Genomic DNA, 22,639 nt, shown 5'->3' with positions numbered 1-22,639 from the left:
GCCTCCCCCTTGGACATTGACTCCTATAGTGTCCCTTTCGCTTGCATTGCACCACGTGCTCCTAGCCTTTGCGTGTCGGGACTCCGTCTTCCTTGACCTTTGGCGCCGGTGGAGTCTTCCTAACCCTCTTTGGACACTTACTCTTGTAATGCCCAAATTCCCTACACTCAAAGCACATTATGTGTAATTTATTTGAAATTAAATGGCTTGAGTTACCTAGGGTTGAGGATGGATGTGAGCTCTCTTCTTCATCCCTTCCGGAGATAGAAGCTTCTTCTTCTTGCTCCGATCTTGAAGAGGAACTCTCCTCCTCTTCTTCCTTAGATGTTGAGTAGCCCTCAACCTCTAAATCCATGCCTCCATGATGTGAGCTACTTGGCTCACTTGACTCCTCTTCATGACTTGAAGTGGAGTTCTCCTCATGGAACTTTGCCAAGTTATTCCACAACTCCTTGGCATCGTTATATCCACCTATCCTACACAAAACATCATTAGGTAAAGAAAATTCAATGATTTTCGTTACCTCATCATTGATGGTTGATTGGTGGATTTGCTCCTTCGTCCACTTCTTCTTCTCCAAAAGTTCTCCTTTTTTATCCAATGAAGGAGTAAAACCTAATTGCACACACCTCCAATTTTCTAGATTAGTCATAAGAAAGTACTTCATTCTTACCTTCCAAAACGCGAAGTCATCGCGATCGTAGAAAGGTGGAATTGTGACGTCTTCTCCAAATAACTTCATTCTCTCGCTCGTGCTCCCCCGGGTGTTGATCCAACGAAGAGCGACCTCGCTCTGATACCACTTGTTAGGATCGATGGTCGCGGCTAGAGAGGGGGGTGTGAATAGCCAACCCCAAATCTTCGTTTCTTTCTACAAGTTGACGTTAGCGCAGCGGAAAATAAAACAAATAAACAAAGACAAGAAGATCAAACCTCAACACACAGCGATGTAACGAGGTTCGGAGATATACTCCTACTCCTCAGCGTGTCCGTAAGGTGGACGAAGCCTATCAATCCGTCGGTGGATGAGTCCCCGGAGAACCGGCTAATATATATACTCCTTCTGGGTGGAGAAACCTCTCCACAATCTTTCTTGCACCAGCAAGAATAGGAGTACAAGAATACACAAGAAGAAGCAACAATATGAATGTAAAAACAAACAATCTTGCCTTCTCGTCGGCTGTTGATGAAGCAGCAACTTCACGGGCCAAATACAGCAGCAACTGTTGGAGACCCCAGCCGAGGAAGCTCACGCGAAGCTTCAACTAAGAAGAGCTCAGCAGAGCTCAGCAACAGCAAGCTCTTACAGAAGCAAGAGGTAGCAGCTTAGGAGAGGAAGGAGAAGAAGTAATGCTGTAGAAGCCCTCGATCTCCTTTTATAACCTGCACTGCAAAGAAGACAGCGAAGAAGACGGAGATAGCCGTTGTCACTCATAACGGCTATACCTGGACCGATCAGGCTCCACCCTGATCGGTCCGAGGCCTCCCTGATCGGTCTTGGGGACCGATCAAGACCTATGCTGATTGGTCCCCAAACCGATCAGAACTCGCCCAACTCTCTGATCGTCTCCTGATCGGTCTGTGGACCGATCAGGGTGCATGTGGATCGGTCCACAGACTGATCCCCTCCTTTTCTCTTTATCTTCTGTTCGCTTTCTGATCGGTCTGCAGACCGATCAGATAACATACAGTAGCATACTGTTTGGTTACTGATCGGTCACCAGACCGATCAGATAACCCAGTGTATCACTGGATCGATCCACTGATCGATCCAGCTCTTGGTTTTTACCCAAACCAAGTCCCACGCCTTCCAAACCAATATCCGGTCAACCTTGACCTATTGGTATCTCATGCTTAGCATCTGGTCACTCCCTTGACCTGCTAAGACTCCCTACCAAGTGTCCGGTCAATCCCTTTGACCCACTTAGACTTTTCTCTTCGTGTCAAGTACTCGGTCACTCCCTTGACCTACTTGACCTTCACAACACCAGATGTCCGATCAGCCTTGATCCATCTGGATTTTTCCTTGCCCGGCTTCACTCACCAGGACTTCCCAACTGCCTGGCTTCACTCACCAAGACTTTCCCTTGCCTGGCTTCACGCACCAGGATTTTCACCTTCACCTAGCTTCACTCACTAGGGTTTTCACCTGGCTTCACTCACCAGGATTTCCAATCTGCTTGGCTTCACTCACCAGGACTTTTCCGTCTGCCTGGCTTCACTCACCAGGACTTTCCATCTGCCTGGCTTCACTCACCAGGACTTTCACTTTCACCTAGCTTCACTCACTAGGGTTTTCACCTGGCTTCACTCACCAGGATTTCCAATCTGCCTGGCTTCACTCACCAGGACTTTTCCGTCTGCCTTCCTGATCTAGAGAACGAGCTACCGAGCCCTCTCTAACCTATTCCGGAGAACGAGCTACCAAGCCCTCTCCGTCTTTCACTTCCGGTCCAGAGAACGAGCTACCGAGCCCTCTCTAACCTAGTCCGGAGAACGAGCTACCGAGCTTTCTCCGACTTCCACTTGCCAAGTTCCCATACTTGGACTTCTCCATGCCAAGTCTCCATACTCACCTCGGGTCAACCAGGTCAACCTTGACCAAGGGTTGCACCCACAACCTCCCAAGTTTCTGTTCTTGTCAAACATCAAGATACAACTTGAATCAGGTTAACTCGAGTCAGGTCAACCTTGACCTAAGGTTGCACCAACAATCTCCCATCAAAATACAACTCTTCTGTTCTCGTCAAACATCAAAATACAACTCGAGTCAGGTCAACTCGAGTCGGGTCAACCAGGTCAACCTTGACCTAAGGTTGCACCAACAGAGGATACCTGTTCTTGATTGTGACCTGGTTCAGTGCCCGGTAATCTATACACAGGCGCATGCTTCCGTCCTTCTTCTTCACGAATAATACAGGCGCTCCCCATGGTGAGTGACTAGGGCGTATGAAGCCTTTGTCAAGTAGCTCCCGTAATTGCTCATGAAGTTCCTTCAGTTCAGCTGGAGCCATGCGGTAGGGTGCTTTGGAAATAGGGTTGGTACCGGGAATGAGCTCTATCTCAAATTCAATCTCCCTGTCTGGTGCTAATCCTGGTAACTCTTCAGGGAAGACTGCTGGGTAGTCACTTACACTGGACCTCCGCTAGTTGCTGGTCCTTGTCCCGACGGTCACCGACTATGTGTGCTAAAAATCCGCATAACCCGAATCCATCTCTGTGCCTTCATAGCGAGAGAAACCTCTTGACCTTTCTTTGGGTTCTCCGACGACCGAACGTGCTTCGCCTCCGTGTTGGAATATGACTCGCTACGACACTCGATGGAAGCACCATATCGATCAAGAAGTCCATTCCAAAATGACGTCGTAGTCACATATTTAGCACGATCGGATCACGTAAGAGTTCTCCGTCCCGCTATAATGACCGACACCGCCTCGAGCCGTGTGGATGTCATAATTTCTCCTGAAGGTAATGAAACTGACCACTGAGTACCTTTGGAGGTATTGCTAACTTGTTTGCGAATGCCCTGGCTATATAAGAATGGGTTGCCCAGATCGAATAAGACAGCTTGCTATTTGCTGAAAAATACTAATCGACCTGTAATAACTGCCGAGGCATTTGCTACGCCCTCTCCGGTAAGTGAGTAGATCCGCATTGGTCATAGCCGAGGGACTTCTAATCGCCCGGCTGATGTGTGGACCATCTAGAGCGGCCTCATCCGATGCAATCGGCCGGGCCGGCCTCCGTGATCAATCGGCCGTGGTCAAGAAGACCGGTCTTGTTTGGGCACTGCTAGCCATGTGCCCTTCTTGTCCACATTCAAAGCATCCTCGTGTGCCCTTACGACAAACTCCTGGATGGAATTTCCACAAGTAGCACACTTTGGATAACCGGGCCGCCTTTTGGGTCACTCCTTGTTTGCGCTTGCTGTTGGAGTTCCCTTTCCAGTTAGAGCCATGAGAGCTGTGGCCCTGCCGCCGGGTACCGAGCCTCCTTGACCCTTAGGTTCGAGAGGATTTGCTTCTGCTGCTTGATACTATTCTCGGTGGTCAGAGGCCTGCTGACTAGTTCTTCGGTGGTTTGCGTCTGTGGATGCCGCCACCACGCTCATTAATATTTCCTACCAGATCTTCAGATCAACCGGACTCGCTCTTTTCCGTCAGGCCGACTAGTTCGGGCATAGACGAGCCAACCTGCTGAATTTCTTCACGGCCTCCACCGAAAGGTTGCCCGACGAAACTCGTGAACTCGTCAGAGTGGCGGTTCGTGACCCGCATGTGAAAGAATTCCTCAAAGAACTCCTCTCAAGTCACCCCATAACATCCGTTCACCGGGCACTTGGCTCGATTCTCCCACACACGCGCATCCCCGCCGCGTAGGAGGCACACTTCACCTTCTCGTGTTCGGGCCAAGCTCCATCGCACTCTCCAGTGTTTTGAACCAAGCTTGTGCATCCCATGGTTCACTAGTGCCCGAGAAGTTCTCTCGCTTGACTCTCCGCCACCGGATCGATAAGCTTCTCTCCTTGCCTCTGGCGGATGCTAGTGCCGGTGTCAGCAGTCGGACGGTGGAACCTCTAAGACCACCGGAGTCGCCGATTTGGTTCCGGTGGTCGTGGGGGTATTTTCGATTAGCCATGAGGGTGGCTATCTCTCACATCGCTCAAATAGCCGCACGTAATCGAGCCACTAACGTAGGTCCGGGAGGCATCAACCGCGCTCATCGCGGACTCAGAGTCGGTGTCCTCTAGTCAAGGCCCCTGCCATTTCTAAAGACATAGAGGACAGGACATGTATAACTAATACAATTATAATTGTATAACTATTGCTATCATGTTATCTACTATCACATACTAACATGCATCAGTTATCTATAAACATGAACTATAACAAGAAAGCAAGAAACATAAATAAAGTAGAGGTATTCTTACTTGGAAGCTGCAGGTTCAATGCTGATGTGTGTGTAGGAAGTATGGAACACTGCTCTGATACCACTCTGTAATGACCCGCCTTCTACTAACAAGCCTGTAAGGCCGATCGTTACGTAATGCTGTGCTAAATTACTATTGCGGAAATCTGGATTGATTAAAATTTTGCTAAACCGATTACTGTAAAATCTGAACTTAATATTCTAGGTGTACCTAGGAGTTGTACACATGCTAGGGAAGACAATCTATGCCTCTCGGATGACCTGCTAGCTGTAATCAGGCATTTCAATCGATCCATGGATCGATTGGGCTGTCAGATCGATCCCGTGATCGATCCAGCTTGATATTGGCACGGAAAAACCCTCCGATCCGCTGTAGATCGATCCATATGCTTTCTCGCTTCGATGCGCCGATCGGTTCACCGATCGATCCAGAGCACACCGATCGGTCGGTAGACCGATCCATAGGCTCCATCGCCTCGGTAGCGACCGATCGGTCTACCGACTGATCCATGGATCGGTCGGCTGACCGATCCATAACAGATGCCAACTCTCTGTTCGCGCATGGATCGGTCAGCTGACCGATCCAGGGGCACAACCCACACTCTGATCGGTCTATAGACCGATCTGGGTTCTGATTTCGAATCAGAACCCCTGATTTCAGCACTTGTTCGTGCCAAAATCACACATATCTGTTATAAAATCAATCAAAACAAGTTCTAACATCTATTAACCAGCATTCTAACATAATTACTAACAAACTAAATAAATCTCCCCTGGTTTAAACATTCTAAGGTCTAAAAATGCATGAAAGAAGAAATACTAAAAATTCAACTATTTAAACTTGCTAAAACCCCTGAGGATCTTTTATTCCAGTTCCTGCCACACACACCATCTTTGCATTGAACTCCAACTTCCTCTGCTAGTCCATTTTCCCTTTACCTTTATCTGCAGTATAAGGAAAGTAGAATCTGTAAGCTTAAAGCTTAGTAAGAAACCAACTACCTCACTAAAACATGCAACGATGCAAACATGCTTTTAAAGAATGCTATTTGAAAACATGTACTGGCATGACATACTATGGTTGCAAGCATAAACTGAAATAACTGAATATGTAAGCTGAAGCATGGCATAGCAGGCTAATCATATAGAACAATAATAGAGAACTAAACTAATTGAAGCTAACCTGAAGTTGAAATCAAACTCAACTAACATAACTGATTTTATGAGTTTTGAAAACAAATAGCATAGTAGATCAAAATAATAATCATGTGCTGTTGGGTCCGGCAACTGTACTTACTGTGCGTGCATCCCTAACTAAACCCGGGTTTTCAAGTCCCGAATTTAGTAGGGTTTACTAGGTTATCTGAACCTATGGACGACTGTGGGAGTCCAACCCAATGGATATCTAATCCGGTACAGTGCCAACTGAAAAGTAAAATACTGAATATAGCTAAACTGTTTTAAATTGCTATTTCTAGGTTATCTGAACCTAGAGCTAGGTTGTCTGAACCCAGAGGCGACTGTGGGAGCCCACCCATTGGACCGTAGTCCCATATAAACTAGAATAAACTGATTTACTGATTTAGATGCTTCTAATGCATTCAACTGAGCTGTTAAAATGCCTAGTTTGCATTTTTACTTAACTAGCTATTTTATCGAACACTTAGTGTGCCCCAACTCTCCTCTCTATTAGGGAGACCACTTCTAGGCACCCGAAAATGTCTAGAAACCCCCACTGAAGAGGGATTACGTGTCCGGCCCATCTAGAAGTGCTCGCTAAATCCCTAAACCTGCGAGGAGGGTCAATTTCACGCTATGCGTCGATAAAAATCTACATATAGCTAAACTAATGCATAGAAAACCCAAACGGAGCTACTTATACTGCAGGTGAGGGGTTTCTTACCTCGTGTGCTCGATTTCTTACAAATCTAAGCGCTAGTTTTCCGGTGGAGAAGGTCCCTTCGTCGATCTTCTCGCGTCTACGTGTTCCTCTCGCGGAGGGGAGCGTCCTTGTGTCCGAGATGTCACCGGAAGGCACTCCTATAGCCCTAGGAATGAAACCCTAGGCTTCCTTGGGAGTTGGCGCCGAGAGAAGGAAGGAGAAGAGGGGGTTCGGCGTGTGGCTTGGGTGAGGAGAGAAAAGTTTTCTCGTTAAAGAAAAATAACAATTTCTCTCTTAATTTCCTATTTATATTAAGTGGTAATTTCGGCCAACTTAAGTATAAATATTATTGGTCCCCATTCCTTTCAGCACGGCCCTGCAGGGTTCAACTGATTACTAACATTATCCGTAAACTGTAGGTCTCGGGTTCAATTCCCGCTTAGGCCGTTTTTCGCTTATATTTATTTTTGCTACTTCCGCTACTCTAAAAATTCCGAAAAATATCTAAAAATTCCAGAAAAATCATACTATATATCTAAAATAGTTTTAAGAATTTTCGGGTGTTACACTTCGAGTTTTCTACTGCACCAACATTATTACAATAAATTGTAATAATCTTTGGACAAACCAGAAATCATATCTAAGTCTATCCTGAGGTTATTGAGTCATTCAGCTTTTATGGCTACCTCAGAGGCTTGCCATATTCTAAGCTTCTATGGTGGAGTCCAGAAAAACATCTATGTTTATCACTCTTCTATAGTTATGACTTTACCTCCTAAAGTAAACACAAAACCCCGAGGTTGACTTATTACTGTCCCTATCCGATTGGAAGTCAAAATCCATGTAACACACAAGGACCAAATTAACTGCCTTGTAAGCTAACATATAATCTCTAGTGCCTCTAAGGTACTTCAATATATGCTTTACTACAGTCCACTGTCCTTGTCCAGGGTTACTTTGATATCTGCTAACTATGCCCTAGGCAAAACAGATTTCTGATCTCGTGCATAGCATATATTAGGCTTCCGACAGCCGAAGCATAAAGAACTGCCTTTATTTCCTTTATCTCCTTTGATGTCTACAGAGACATATCTTTAGATAAAGTTACTCCATCCTGAAAAGGTAAGAAACCTTTCTTGGAGTTTTGCATGCTTAAAACGAGCAAGAATTTTTCTGATATATGAAGCTTGGGATAAGTAAAATATTCTTTTCTTGCGATCACTTATTACTTTGATCTCAAGAATATATACATTCTCCCAAGTCCTTTATATCGAATTGTTTGGACAACCATACCCTTACTTCTGACAACATTTTGATATTGTTTCCAACTACCAAAAATGTTATCTACGTATAGTACAAGAAATACCACCACGCTTCCATCACACCTTTTGTATACACAAGACTTATCCAGTTACTAAATAAATCCACAGGTCTGGATTACTTTGATAAACCGGATGTTCCAAGACCTTGAAGCTTTGTCTCAGTCTAGATCGATTGAGCTTGCACACAAGATGCTCTTAGCCCTTTGCAATGAACCCTTCTGGTTGCTTTATATGGATGCTTTCTTCAAGACTTCCATTAAGGAATGCTGTCTTGACATCCACTTGCCAAATAGATAAAAGAATCCGGATAGACTTAAACATGGCTACCAGTGAAAAAGTTTCCTTTTTCATCAAGCCTTGCTTTGAAAGTTACTACCTTCCTGTCTATCCCTCTTTTCCTATTATAGACCTTTTTACACCCAACGGTTTTTACACCATTTGGTGATTCTACAAGCTTCCAGATTTTATTAGAATACATATATTCTAATTCTGTTATTCATTACTCTTTGCCAAGATGTTGCATCTTTATCTTGGAGTGCTTCATCATATGACCGGAGATCAGGTTCATGTCCTTTCAGGGATCAAGTCCAAAAACTCTCCCAAAACATGAATCTTTTAAGGTTGTCTAACAACCCTCCCACTACGACAAGGCACTTTCTGCAAACGTGTATCATTTGTGATACGTGTTGCACTTTCCTTGTGGTATCTCATCTTGTACAGTTGGTACTAGATTAGACATGTCTTTTATTATTTCCTTAAGAACAAATTTTCTTATGGGCGCATGGTTTATTACATAGTCTTTTTCAAAAAATCGGTCATTGATGCTAACAATGACCTTCTAATTTTTAAGACTTTAAACCTACTTTCATTTCTCTAGGATAACCCACAAACAAGTGAATTCTTGTCCAACTTATCATTGTCTCTCTTCGGCATATGTGCTGGACTACCCGAATCCAAATATGCTTCAAAATAAGCTTATGCCTATTCAGCAATTCTATATGAGTAGAGAGCTCTGACTTTGGAAGGTACTATGTTCACTTCCGTTTCCAGAGTATATCCTTAAAATGAATTTGGTAAAATAACTCATCATCAATCTACTTATTTCCATAAGAGTCTTATACCTTCTTTCTACTACACCATTCTATAGAGGTGTACCAGGTGCAGTTAGTTTGGATTGAATCCCTACTTCTGATAAGTGACTCCTAAATTCTCCCAAGAGGTACTTGCCACTATGATCTCACCATAGTGTCTTTTTACTTTGTCGTTTCTCCACATCAGCCTAGTACTTTTTTGAACTAATCAAAGTACTTAGTCTTGCGGTACATTAAGTAAATTTATTTGTATCTTGAATAGTTGTCTATAAAATAGACGAAATATTCAATACTACCTCTTGTCTGGATAGCCATAGGATCACACAAATCAGAATGAACCAATTTCAACATATCTTTGACTCCATACCCCTTAGACTTGAAAGCTTCTTGGTTATTTTTCCTTCCAAGTAAGACTCGCAGGTTGGAAAGGTTTCCACTACTAATGAACCCAAAAGTTCATCAGCTACCAATGAATCATACTCAAGTTAATATAACCTAGCCTTAGATGCCAAAGATATAATTGGTTCATTTCCGAAGGTTACTTTCTCTTAAAGTTAGAAGATGTGTTACTAATTTCCATTTGTTGCATCGTGAGAGTTATTGGATTTATAAATTGCAAACCAACGTACCAGAACAGATAACTTCCCTCTTTTTCTTAATAACAACTTTGTTATTAAAAGAGGCAGAATATCAAGTTCTTTGAATAGTTTAGAAACTGAAAACTAGTTCTTTCTAAACTTGGTGCATAAAGACAATTACTCAAAAATCCATATTTTATTCTTATCAAAAGATAAACATCTCCCACTGCAACAGCTACCATTTTTACAGTAGTGCCCATGTGGACGGTGTTTTAATTTTCATTTAGTTGTCGGGTTTCCTGGAACCCTACAATGAATTACATGGCATCTGTATCTACACTCCAGGTTCTGGTAGATAACACCACTAAACATGTTTCAACTAATGAATTAAATACACCTTTGTTGTTCTTAGTTCTAAGAAGACAGTCTACCTTAATGTCCAAGTCCTATTTCCAATCATTACAATTAGGACTACTAAGTCTTTTCTATAGTATGACTACTAGGGGATTGACAAATATTTAAATCCTAAGAATCACAAAAATATTTGGTCAAGATCAACTCCTTAAAAATCCTCATGAATTTTGTATGCCACGATAGTGTGGACGTATACAAAATCGAAGAGGAGATTTTATTCATTAATTTTATTATCTCGTCAACTTTACTTTATGACGAATAAAATTAATAGTTGATCTATCTTTGATCAAATATTTGGTCAAAAACTTTTGAATTTAAAAAAAATATTGATTCCTCAAAAAATATTATTTAAATTCACCAACACCTCAAACACCGTGAATTTTGCATGCCACATTAGTGTGGACGTATACAAATTCAACATTTGTAAAAGGAGGGTTTTAACCCATTAATTTTATTATCTTGTCAACCTAACTTTTTGACAAATAAAATTAATAGTTGGTATCATTTGGTCACACAAATAATAGCAGTGACTTCGATGGGGAGGATACTATTAGATGTGTCTAAGTGTATACCATTACTTGACACTAAGTCCATTAATAAGATTATGCCCCTTCCGTTGGGGAAGATCACACGCTCTTAATTAACTTCCTATAGTCATCCAAAAATGGAAGTTTGTTCTAGTGATCCACAAACAAGCTCATCCGTTATGGAGGAAGGCACTCAGAGCCAACGCGCAAGCTTGTTTGCATCACTTACAAACCAGTAATGGAGACCATGGGATTTACTTAAAAATCCCTCTCCCACTTAGTTATTTATAAATGAGGAATTTTAACTATGCTAGCCTACTAAACATGTAAACTAACATGCACACACAGCACAATATAAAAGCAATAAATAGAAAATATAATTTTCAACTATTATGGCTTTTATCTCTAGTTGTCCTCCGTGTGTTGTCATCTCAAGCTGCTGCCATATTTGGCCACCGCCACCGGGTCTGTCGCATCCATCTTGCTCCTAGTTCCGTTGCGCCTCTGGTCCTTAGAAGGTTCCACGCTTTGCAAGATTCGATCCGCGACATAAATAGAATTTTACATTTTGATCCTATATTCCATAAAAGGAATGTACATGTATCTAGATCAAAAATAAAATCCTAATAAAACTAAATATAGCTCCTGCTGTATTTTTAATGCAATCATGCACACACATATAAATGCCCTTGACATGTCCAAGGGTCCAATCACACACATAATAACTAAAAGCCATAATAGTTGGATCCTGCATCCACAAAGTTAGCACATCCTACTATTAACCTGCCTAAATTATGTATGACATGTGCATAATTAAACTAATACCAAATACACTGAGGCAAAACCCTAGCTCTGATACCAATTGTTGGTTGCTACTTGGAAAGCCTAGAGGTTCCACTGTACAAAAATTTTGTACAAAGGTCTGAACCTTTTCCTAGCTATCATGTGTTCTTTTAAATTAAATTTTGGATCGCCTGCGGAACTTAACACGTTTGATCCAAAAATTAATCTATTTGTTCTTTTAGGTTTTGACTTGGATCTCCTGCAGAACTTAACACGTTCGACCCAAATCACCTTAAGTTATTAATTCCATTAAATATTAATTTCCATAATTGGTTCCCAGTATTGACGTGGCGAGGCACATGACCTTCTTGGATATGGGAGCAACCACCACCGACTAGACAAAACCTTTTATAGAAATCTAATATTTAATTTCCTAAAATAACTTTTGGTTAACCGAAAAGAACAATCAAATCACAAGAAAAAATAAAACAAAAGAACACAACTTCGAAAAACATATTCGAAATACTAGAATCGTAAGCTTCTTGTATTTGGTATTATTACCATAAATAACTAGCATGATGCGGAAAGGAAAAATTACTAGTTATACCTTCTAGAAAGACCTCTTGATCTTCTACCGTATTCCTCATCTAACCTCGGATGTTGTGTGGGCAACATTCTTCCGAGATGAGAAATCACCAATCACCTTCTTCTTCCTTGCAAGTTTCGGCCATCAAAACATCTTCTAGGATGAAGAGGTTCGGCCACCACCACCATGCTCCAAGGGATGCTAGAAACGAGGCTTGCTTTCTCTCCTTCTTCTCCTTCCTTGATCAGGCCACTAACAAAAGCTCCACCAAGAGATAAGTTTCGGCCAACAAGAGGAGGGGAGAGGAATAGGGCCGGCCACACCACCAAGGAAAAGAGGGAGACAAATAGAATAGAGTCGTTAGCTTTGAAGCCTCCTCTACCCCCTCTTTTATAATCCTTGATCCTGGCAAATAAGGAAAATTTAATAAAAATTTCCTTAATTCTTTTTCCATTGAAAAGAAAAAATTATTTAATTAAAATAATTTTCTTTCTCAATTTTATTTGGCTGGCCACATAAAAGCTACAAACAAGGAGAATTTTAATTAATTAAAACTTCCTAATTTGTCTCCAGAAATTTATAAAATTTCTCCAATAATTTAATCCCTTCATGATTGGTTTATAAAAAGGAAATTTAATAAATTAAAATATTTCTTTTAAACATGTGGATAAAAATAAAGTTATCTCTAAAAATTAAAATCTCTTTTAATCTACAAATAAGGAAAGATATCAAATCTTTTCTCAATCTTTTGTAGAAACTAATAAAAGAGAATTATTAATTTTTAAACTTTCTTTTAAATCATGAACATGGTTAAAAAGGAAAGTTTTCTTAAAATTTAAAATCCTCCTTTAATCAACAAATAAGAAAAGATTTTAAATTTTAAACTCTCTTTTAAACATGTAGATGATTTACAAATAAGGAAAGTTTTTACCAAAAATTAAAACCATCCTTTTAAACTACAAATAAGGAAAGAGATTAATCTCTTCTCTTAATCTTTTGTAGAAAGCTATAAAAGGAAATTTTTAATTTTTAAACTTTCTTTTAAAATCATGATATCCACATAAGAAATAATTTTAATAAAAATCCTTTTCAATATTCTAGTGGCCGGCCACCTAAGCTTGGGACCCAAGCTTTGGCCGGCCACCTACATGGCTGGTCTTGGCGGCCCTAGCTTGGGTTCCAAGCTAGCTTGGCCGGCCACATTGGATGGGTAAGAAGGTGGGTATGCGGTGGGTATAAATCTCTATATACTAGAGGCTACGATAGGGACCGAGAGGAGGAATTGGTTTTGGTCTCCCAATGAAATTAAGCATCCCGTGTTCGCCCCGAACACACAACTTAATTTCATCAATAATAATTCATTCCACTAAAGAACTATTATTGAACTACGACAATCCCAAATTACATTTGGGCTCCTTCTTATTATGAGTGTGTTAGTCTCCCATGTTTAAGATAACAATGTCCACCAATTAAGTAAGTTACTCACAACTCTAACAGTAGTACCACTCAACTTCATCGCCATGTCGGACTACAAGGTTTAACATGACAATCCTATGAGATCCTCTTGGGGACATTCTCAACCTAGATTACTAGGTTCTATAATCAACAACACACACTATAAGTGATACCATTTCCCAACTTATCGGGCTTATTGATTCATCGAACTAAATCTCACCCATTGATAAATTAAAGAAATAAATATCAAATATATGTGCTTGTTATTATATTAGGATTAAGAGCACACACTTCCATAATAACTGAGGTCTTTGTTCCTTTATAAAGTCAGTATAAAAGGAATGACCTCAAATGGTCCTACTCAATACACTCTAAGTGTATTAGTGTAATTATATAGTTAGGATAAACTAATACCTAATTACACTACAACCTTCCAATGGTTTGTTCCTTTCCATGGTCGTGAGCTACTGTTTATAATTTATAAGGAACTGATAACATGATCTTCTATGTGTGACACCACACACTATGTTATCTACAATATAAATTAATTGAACAACTACATTTATCATAAATGTAGACATTTGACCAATGTGATTCTTATTTCTAGATAAATGTTTATACCAAAAGCTAGGCTTTTAGTATACACTCTAACACTTGAAGGTGCCTTCAAAGAGATAAACTTTGCAAAAAGCGGACATTATCGAGACTAAAACTGTGGGGACAAGATGCACTGTTGGAAGCACCTTCCATGGTGTTGAAGATGTTAGAGTGTATACTAAAAGCCTAGTTTTTGTAAACATTTATTTGTTGAAATAAAAGAATCATATTGGTCAATATTTGCATTTATTTATTAAATGTAATTGTTCAATTAATTTATATAGTAGACAACATGGAGTGTGGTGTCACACTCAGAAGATCATGTTGTCGGTTCTCTATAAATTATAAACAGTTGCTCGCGACTAAGATAGAAAGGAACAAACTATCAATATAGTCGTAGTGTAATTAAGTATTAGTTTATCTTAACTAATAAATTACACTAATACACTTTAAGTGTATTGAGTAGGATCTTTTGGGTAAGTTCTTTTTGTACTGACTTAGTAAAAGAACTAAACCTTAGTTATTATGGAAGTGTGTACTCTTAATCCTAATATAATAACAAGCACATATATTTAATATTTATTTCTTTGATTTATCAAAGGGTGAGGTTTAGCTCGATAAATCAATATGCCCGATAAGTTGGTAAATGATATTACTTATACTGTGTGTTGTTGATTATAGAAGGAATCTGTGTCCTAGTTATCTAGGTTGAGAATGCCCCCAAGAGGAGCTCATAAGAATTGCCATGTTAAACCCTGCAGGTGGACCTAGTCCGACATGACAATAAAGTAGAGTGGTACTACTCTTGGAGCTAGATATTAATTAAGTGAGTTGTCAGTAATTTACTTAATTAGTGGACATTCATAATCTTAAACACAGGGAGACTAACACACTCATGATAAGAAAAAGCCCATAATATAATTTGGGATTGGTGCGGTAGTGCGGTAATAACTCTTTAGTGGAATGAGTTGTTATCGATGTACTTGAGTTGTGTGTTCGGGGCGAACACGGGATACTCAAGCTCATCGGAAGGCCAAAACCAATTTCTCCTCTAGATCCCTGTCGTAGCCTCATTATAGCCTCAAGTCCATCCAAATGTAAGGTTCTTCTTGGTGTCCAAGAAGGGGGTCGGACCATTGCTTGGTGACCAAGCAATGGTCGGCCACCTCCTCTTTAAAGGGGCCGGCCCTTTGCTTGGTGACCAAGCATGAAGGGGCCGGCCACAATAATTCAAAAAGGGAGGGTTGTTTTGACTTTTTAAAATCTTCTCTTTGTAGAAAACTATAAGTTTTAAAAGAGAGTTTTTAATTTTTAAAACTTTCCTAATTTGAATTTGGCTACATGTTTTAATAGAGAGTTTTAAAAGTTTTAAAACTTTCCTTTTTTAACCATCCTCATGGTTTAAGAAAAAAGGGAGATAAGTTTTAAAATTAAAATTTTCTATCATCATGTTAAAAAAAGGAAATTTTATAAGAGAGTTTTTAAATTTTAAAACATGGTTTTAATTTTAGAAACTTTCCTTTTTTAACTCCTACTTTAGGAAAGAGAGCTTGTAAAATTTTATAAAAATTTATCTTGTAAAATTTTATATAAAAATTATTTATTTCTTTCTCTTATGGGGGTCGACCAACCTTGCTTGGTGCCCAAGCATGGTGGCCGGCCATATTAAAAATAAAAAATCATCATCCAATTAATTTTGGTGATTGATTCAATCAAGAGAAAAGAAAAGGAAAAATAAAAGGAAAAGGAAAAACTCTTGGATGATTTTATTTTTTGTAAAAAGTTATTTCCTTATTTGTCTTGGGCAAGTAATATAAAAGAAGGGGTGAGGGGGCTTCATGAGACACAACTCTTATTCTATTGCTTGGGTGATCTCATGGTGGCCGGCCCTCTCCCTTCTCTTCTTTCCCTTTGCTCTCTTTTCCTTGGTGGAGGTGGTGGCCGAATATTGCAAGGAGGAGAAGTTCTCTTTTGGGTGGTGTTCATCTTGGAGGTTCGTCGCCCACACGACGTCCAAAGCGAGGTGAGGAATACGGCAGAAGATCTCGAGGTCATTAGTATATAAAGAGAAGGTATAATTAGTAATTGTTTTCCGCATCATGCTAGTTTTTCTCTTTGTAAGAATTCTAAATACAAGAGGTAATTAGATCTAGTTTATCGAAATAATTTTTCTACTTTGTGTTTTCTTCTTTTTCGAACTTGTGTTTCGATTGTTCCTTTTGGTTAACCTAGAGTTATTTAAGGAAATAAATATTAGCTTTCCTTAAAAGGCTTTGCCTAGGTGGTGGTGGTTGCTCCCATATCCAAGAAGGCCATGTGCCTCGCCATGCAGTCCTGGAAGCCAATTTTGGAAATTAATATTTATGAAATTAATAATCTAGGTAGATTTGAATCAATAGTGTTAAGTTTCGCTTGCGATTCAAATCTAAACCATTAAGAACAGATAAGTTAAATTTGGAATCAATGATGTTAAGTTCCTTCTGCAATTCCTAATTTAACTTCTAAAGAACACAATAGGTTATTTAAGGAAAGGTTCGACACTTGTACAAAAATTTTTGTACAGTGGAACCTGTACATTTTCCTAGGATTAACCAACAGAAGACGCCTTCAACATCCCATAAAAGGAGTGCTCGAGTAGATGCTTGAATGAGTTCATTTTTTGCAATCTTTTTCCTGTGCACTGCTCCATAGACGATCTGATGAAGCCGTAACGCTGCTCCGATGAAGCCATAACACTGCTCTGATGACTGAAAGCATGACTCCCTGAATTCCAAAGTTGTTGGTATAATTTTGATTAGAGTACTTTAATTGTATTTTTTTTGTACTTCATCTTTGTACTTGAATTTCTGAATTGATAGTGAATTACCCAAAGTAAATACTCAATGAGTGTGGACCTTTAATTAGAAGTCATCATAGATTTTAAACCAAGTAAATGTATGATCGAGACGTACTAGAGGGGGGGGTTGGGTGAATAGCACTTGTGGCTTTTTTACACTTTTTGGAAAATAGTCGATCAGAATCACGCAGTGGAAATAGCCTGCGACGACTCCTACTTTAAGGCCCGCGATCGTTATCACTTTCGTTGGTAAATTCACTGTCAATGTAGAAATTCTAATTACAAGGATGAGTACAATAAAAGTATAACTCAAATTCTTTACAATAATTATACGGACGACTCTTAGAATTCAGAGAGTCTTGCTTTCGATTATCAAAGTCACATCTTGGAGTCACAGGGTCGTCCTTGAAGCAGTGCGCAAGAGAAGCATCGTAAGAATGAGTTGTTCTCAAGCTCTTGCCCAAAGCCTTCTTTTATGGTTGTTGAAGTCGCCTTCAACCCCATTGAAGGCACCTCCAGCTTTGATCCTTATCCCCACAGCTTCAGAGATGATAACTTCTGCAATCTACGAAAGTTATCCCTTCGAAGGCGCCTTCAAGTGCATGGAAGGTGCCTTCCATCCCTACTCTAAGGTGCCTTCTTGCGCCTAGAAGGCGCCTTGGCTCCTCTTCATACGAAGCTTCAGTCAAAGCAGCTGAGGTGCCTCCAACAGCCCTGGAGGCACCTCAGACACTGTTCATTCAAATTTTTCTTTGTGCATCTCATTTTCTACAAGACATATAAGTCCAAATACAAAGTATACCCTACAAGACAAAGTTAGCACAATAAAATATAAATTATAAATTATTTGATAGTATCCGGACTATCCGATTTTGACTTTCAAATGTCTCAAAAATTCTAGGTTGAACTGACGCCTACTGTTCCTTCAACAGGGAATGCATCCTCATATATTCTTCTCAAGAGAAATTACCTTTTGCTAGATCGGTCATCCAGACTGACTGAACTTTTGCTCAGCGTCCGAGATGTCAAGATTTCATGCTAAACGTTTGATCCCCGACTCATCCAGTCTATTGGTGCAGGGAGCACCAGGCGATCAAACCTATGTTTTGATAATGATAAAGAATTCAAAAGTTAAGATGTCTTGTTGTTTAACAAATGTGATTGAGCTTGTAGGAAAGTCCTAGTGGATTCTAGACAGATAAAAAATCCTAGGGAGAGGTAACCCTAGGTTATAAAAAACCTTAGGAGAAGGTAATCCTAGGTCCTAAGGGTGGTAACCCTAGGTGGAAGTTTTGACGGGTCGAGCGCTTTAGGAGAAATCCTAGAGTCGGAAACTCTTGGTGAAAATTCTGGTGGTCGCGGACTAGGTGAAAGACTGGACGAGTCATGGAGCAGACGTCTAGCATGAAGATATGAAGTCTCGGGTGCTGAGCAAAAGTTCAGTCAATTTGGAGGACCAGACTGGAAAAAGGTAATTTCTCCTGAGAGGAGTAGGTGAGGACGCATTCCCCGAAGAGGGAACAGTAGGCGTCGATTCGACCCAGAGTTTCAGCGAAATTCGAAGTCAGAATCGGACAGTCCAAAGACTGTCAAAATAATTTATTATTTTATATTTTATTGTGATAACTCTATTTTGTAGGATATGTGTGGTATTTTGGACTAACATATCTTGCAGGGAGAGAAAATGACTTAAAAGGCTCGGATGAACAGTGTTCGAGGTGCCTTCGGGGCTGTTGGAGGCGCCTCGAGTGCCTTAGTCGAAGTCTCTGTGCAGCAAGGCACGAAGACACCTTCAGGGAGCTTGAAGGCGCCTTGGATGCTGGATGGAAGGCTCCATCCATGGAGCTTGAAGGTGCCTTCGGATGGATAAACAACGTAGGCCACGGAAGTTATCGTCTTCGACGCGGAAGGGATAAGAATCCCTGCTGGAGGTGCCTTCCATGGAGGCTGAAGGTGCCTTCAACAGGATATTTAAGGTGATCTCAAGAAGGTGTTGAATAACACTTGATATTTGCAATCTTTCTACTGTGTGCTGCTCAAAAGACGATCTGACGAAACCGTAACGTGTCTCCAACAACCGGAAGCCCGAAATTCCTTGTTCTTAGTTGTCGGTATATTTTCAATTGTACTTTAATTATTGTATTTGTAATTTCCAAATTGATTAGTGGATTGTCCATTCAAAGCACTCTCACGTACGGGCCTTGGAGTAGGATCACCACATGCTCCGAACTAAGTAAAAGAAAAGTGTTATCACTTGTGTTGTTTTGCATCCGCTCTATTTCTATCTTCGGCTTCGTTACTCTGTGCTTTCTAAAAAATGTAAAAAAGCCACGAGTGCTATTCACCCCCTCTAGCGCATCTCGATCCTACAATTGGTATCAGAGTGGGGCTGTTGTGAAACCGTACAACTACCGTTTGAGCTTTTTTTCATAGCTTTTTCATTTTTTTCCCTCCAAATTTTTTGAAAAATCCATTCTCAAAGTTTCACCATTAGTTAGAATTGGTAAAATATCACATTTAAAAAAATTTATCACAATATTTTTTTTATTATTTTATTATTTATTATTATTATTTTATTATTTTTTTCTCAAAATTTGTGAAACATCCTTATTTTATCTTCTCCAGCACTACTAATCCAAGACTAAGTCTTGTAACAAGTTTTATCATTTTTGTCTTTTCAAGAGACTTTTCCTAAATGACCCACCAAGAAGGTATAGCACTACACACCCTCCCCACTTCTCCGGTAAAGACGTCGGCTGCTGGAAGGGTCGAATGGAGTACTATCTGAAGACCGAGGTAGAAATGTGGATAATCGTCCAAATCAGCCTCACGCTTCCACTCGACGGCGCTGGCAAACTAGTATCATGTGTAAACTGGGACACAAGTCTAATGAGGAAAATCGAGGTTGATGCCAAGGCGACTCGAGCCTTATAATGCGACCTCACAAAAGAAGAGCTGAACTGAGTCAGCCCATTTTCAAGCGCAAAGGAGTTATGGGAGAAGCTAATTGAACTGCATGAAGGGACTTCCGATACCAAGGTAAGTAAGCATGATTTAATATTAAATAAATTATATAATATAAAAATATAGGAAGGTGAATTGGCAAGCCAACTTCACGCTCACATCCAAGACCTCCTCAACGATCTTCACACAATAGGACAAAAGGTGGAAAATTGTGATGTCATCAGGTATGCACTCAATGTATTTCCAAGGAACACTCTGTGGGCATCCATGGTAGATGCTTACAAAGTATCCAAGGATCTTTCAATTATTAGATTAGATGAATTATACTCAGAATTTGAATTACATGAATAGACTAATATACCTTCGGTCGAGAAAATATTGCCTTTGTCACAGGTATAAACAGAAGGAAGGAACCAAAAGTCAAGCGCTGGACAAAACCCGAGTCCGAAAATGAATCAGACTCAAAAGAAAATGATGATGAAATCACCACCGAACTAGTCAAACTAGTTTGGAAAGCACTTAAGAAGAAGAAAGTGACTCAATCAAACACAAAAGCCAAATCTGGAGTTGCCTATTACGACTGCAATAAGAAGGGACACTACAAATCGGAGTGTCCAAACTAGACGCAAAGAGGAAGGAAGGCCTTGAAAGTAATGTGGTTTGAATCCTCAGAAGATTCTGATGAAGAAGACGAGCAAATAAACTTTCTTGCCCTATCGGTACAAGCTTACTTTGCTGAAACCAAGTCCGAGTCTGGAACTAGAGTCGAATCAGAAATAGAGTCCGAAAGAAGCTATGGATCCTTATCCATTTCTGAAGGGCCTACTAACATTGTAAATTCCCTAATCTCTGGTACTCAGATAGATGACTTACAAAATTTAGTTTCATATTTTTTAAGAAAGCTGGCCAAATCCAATGTCTGGGTCAAGTCACTCCAAAAGGAGGTGACAACCTTTTAAGGAAACAACTAACTCGAGTTCTTTGACTGAGCAAGTTCAGGAAGAGAATTACAAATTAAAAACTCAAGTCAAAGAACTCAAGGACTCATTGGAATAGTTCACTTTGGGTTCCAAGAACCTTGACCTAATTCTTGGAAAACAAAGGGTCGTATACAACCGATCTGGACTTGAATATAAGGCTAAACATAAATTCAGATCTTATTTGTCTCTGGTAAAACACTCAAATAGAAACTTACTCCAAGCATGGGTCCCCAAATCTAATTTAACTAATCAATTATTGGGCTTAGTCAATATTGAGTCCCCAAGAATCAAATCCATTATCTAGATAGTGTTGGTGCAACATCCTTCAGGTCAAGGTTGACCTGGTTGACCAAGCTGAGTCTTGGTTTGAGTTTAGATGTTTGACAATAAGATGTTAATTGAAGAAGAGTCAAGTAGGTCAAGGTTGACCGAATACTTGACTGGGAAGTCCTAACTGGGAAGTTAGGCAGAAGGAAAATCCTGGTGAGTGAAGCCAGGTGAAAGACCTAGTGAGTGAAGCTAGGCAGATAGAAAACCCTAGTGAGTGAAGCTAGGTGAAAATCCTGGTGAGTGAAGCCAGGTGAAAGACCTAGTGAGTGAAGCTAGGCAGATGGAAAACCTAGTGAGTGAAGCTAGGTGAAAGTCCTGGTGAGTGAAGCCAGGCAAGGGAAAATCCAGATGGATCAAGGATGATCGGACATCTGGTGTTGGGAAGTCCAAGTAGGTCAAAGGATTGACTGGATACTTGGCACGAGGAAATTCAGATAGGTCAAAGGGATTGACCAGACATCTGAATAGGAAAGTCCAAGTAGGTCAAGGGAGTGACCAGATACTTGGCATGATGAGAAAAGTCCAAGTGGGTCAAAGGAATTGACCGGACACTTGGTGGGAAGTCCTGGTAGGTCAAGGGAGTGACCAGATGCTAGGCATGATGTACCAACAGGTCAAGGATGACCGGATGTTGGTTTGGGAGTCTTGGAACTTGGTTTTGGGCAAAAATCAAGTGCTGGATCGATCAGGGGATCGATCCAGGAGCTGGATCGATCAGTGGATCGATCCAGGCTTTTCCCAGCGAACAGAAAGCCTCTGGATCGATCTGTGGATCGATCCAGATATCCCAATCGATCAGTGGATCGATTGGGACGCGGCTGCTTCGCGCGATAAGCGCTGGATCGATCCGTGGATCGATCCAGGCGTTTTTCCTAGAGCACAGAGGCGCTCTGGATCGATCCGTGGATCGATCCAAAGCCTCCCCGATCGATTGGGAACATTTGAATCGATCGGGTTCCGACCGTTGGCGTCGATTTAAGCTGCAGGCGTGCGATGGCTGCGGCATCTCTTAACAGATTCATTCCAGATTCAACACAGCTCCTCCCCAGCACTCTCTAAGCTCCTCACCGCCAGTTCTTGAAGGTTCTTGGAGGTTCATCCAAGTCAAGAGGCGAGTTGCAACGAGAAGAAGAAGAAGCTAGGGTTTTTACTGCATTTCTTGTAAGCTTTTGCTTATTCTTTACTACCCTTTCTTCTTCTTGTACTGAGAGTCTTGTAGGCTTCTCCGCCCTTGGTAGTTACCAAAGGAGTGTTTTCATAGTGGAGGGTGCGTGTGTGGTGTGGATCCTTGGACTAGTCACCTCTTGTGAGGTGGATACCAAGTAAACCAACCTTGTTAGCGTTGTGTGATTTGTTTCTGTATTT

This window comes from Zingiber officinale, chromosome 4B (assembly GCF_018446385.1).
Source record: "Zingiber officinale cultivar Zhangliang chromosome 4B, Zo_v1.1, whole genome shotgun sequence".
NCBI lineage: Eukaryota > Viridiplantae > Streptophyta > Magnoliopsida > Zingiberales > Zingiberaceae > Zingiber > Zingiber officinale.
The sequence above is the reverse complement of the archived record's forward strand: the minus strand, read 5'-3'. Positions refer to the sequence as shown.